We start from the raw sequence: 2,192 nt of genomic DNA, 5'->3' as shown, positions 1-2,192 counted from the left end.
AGTGGCGTCACGTGACCTCGCTGACGCAACACAATCATTCTTTTTTTTTTAAAGTTGTTATATTTGAATATATGAGCCAAGCTTGACCTACTGGTTAGTGTGCTGAGTTATCAATCGAAGGGTCCAAAATTTGAGACATGATGCTTAGATTTTTGGGTCGAACTTATTTCACTTAGTGCATAAAAAGTAGGTCCACTGATAACAGGAGATTCAAACAAGATTCTTATTATGTGGTAATTCTTATTTCTATGAGTAATGGAGCTTGGGAGAAAGAATTAAAAAGAGACTGAACACAATTGTACAAAAATACAATGAACAATCTTTATATTTCAGAGATGCTACTCACCTCTTCACCATAAAGAGCTGTTAATTTGCATGCATTGCTTTGTTATTTGCTAAAGATGCCATAAGCTTTGAACAAATGTCCAACCCTTTCACATATCAACGTGTATTGTGCCAGTTTAACTGTACTCTCCACCAATAGGAGGGCAACAAATACTCCAAATGCAGTAATCCCCACTAGCCCATTAACGCATGCTCATTCTTTACTTGGCGCAACTTGTCTTTTGGCATGTTTTTTCATAAGATTTACCAGAATTATCATGTTTATTGTTTTTAACATTTCATTAATATTTGATACGTAGCCTTTCGTTCCTTAATTTTCTTTCTTCTATGAAGGAACAATACTAAATTTTAAAGTTGTCAGTTAGATCTTTCATTCAAAATATTGTCAACTTGGTTTTATTTTAACCGACTATGTGTTTTTGGGACATGCTGCATTATTTGTTTCTGTTTAGTCCAACATACGGGTTTTGTCCAGTACTTTTCAAGATTGTCATTAGGCCTATATACTTTTCAAGATTGTTGTTAGGCCTATGAAATATCACCATACCATTTTATTTCTAACAAAAAATAAATCTGTCTTTATATTTTTAAAAAAAGCAAACCATGAAAACATCAGTTTTATGAATTAACTAAATTAAGCACTTATGTTGTTTCCATGTTCCTGACATTTCTCAAGGTTGTTACCACTCCTTCACAGGATTCATCCAACACTATAATGGCAACTGGAGACACTGATGATCAGTGATATTACCACCATTGTGCACCATACAGTTGGTTCCATTCTGTTCTCAGATCCAGGTTTCCTTATCTCCTATTTATATTACTTCAGCTAAGCCTACCCCAATCTTGTGTTCATCTTTGAACTTGAGTTCTACAGGTGGACCTACAACTAACTGCACTGCCCCTCTCCAAAAGTTTTCAAGTTCAAAGCTAGCCTAACAACTGACTCAGCTAGGTATTTTAATCAGATTCATTGGCCAGTAATCCATCCTTATGCATAAACTCTACCAGGTTGAAAGCCAGGCTGGCTCCAGGATTCTTCCAGTTAGTTACACAGTCCAACTCCTTGTTAAACAGAAAATATATTGAAAGTTGTCAAAGCTACTTCCATGGCAGTTCCAAGTCTTGAAGGCTTTAGCACACTAGAATAAAAAAATAAATAAAACACCACTGGCTAGTTGAAGAACAGGAAGGCAGAAGGGTCAAGAATTCGATATTTAGTAGCAAAAGTCCAGATTGAAAATGTGAATTCAAGTAAATTACAATTGGTCAAAAAGTCAGCCATGTGTGTAGACTGTAAAGATGGTCTTAACTGAACTGCTCATTTACAACCATACTCTTCTTCAAAACTACCTTTATAGTCAGAGTGATAAAAGTATCTTTGGTCAAGCATCATTTAATTAGGTTTCACGTGTGCATATGCTTCTATCACCTGTAAAAATTGCATCCTTAACACTTGAGCCATATTGGCACTCCCGTGACAACAGCCGATACAGCTAAACCTTCTATTGTCATCTAGTTGTTACGTAAGTAGAACCTAGGAGGAAAGAAAAGGGATTTAGACTGCAAAACTGGTTCCTACAAACGAGTTGACTCAGGTTAACAGAACCAACCTCTACTTCTAACCATTAGAATCCTCTAATGCTTACATCATCTCGCTCTCAGAACTTTCTTCCAGGTACAAATTTAGTACTAACTTGGTTCAAGTAACAAGTTTCACCATGTGGGTGTTACTTTCCACTCCTGCATCTGGATTGAAACAATGTTAAGAAATATTTTCATAAAACTGTGTACCTGTAAAATATTTCATTCTGATTGAAAATATTCCATCATGTTACGTCTCCGTT

The sequence above is a fragment of the Limulus polyphemus genome, unplaced genomic scaffold, assembly GCF_000517525.1.
Source record: "Limulus polyphemus unplaced genomic scaffold, Limulus_polyphemus-2.1.2 Scaffold2714, whole genome shotgun sequence".
In the NCBI taxonomy this organism is placed as follows: Eukaryota; Metazoa; Arthropoda; class Merostomata; order Xiphosura; family Limulidae; genus Limulus; species Limulus polyphemus.
The sequence above is the reverse complement of the archived record's forward strand: the minus strand, read 5'-3'. Positions refer to the sequence as shown.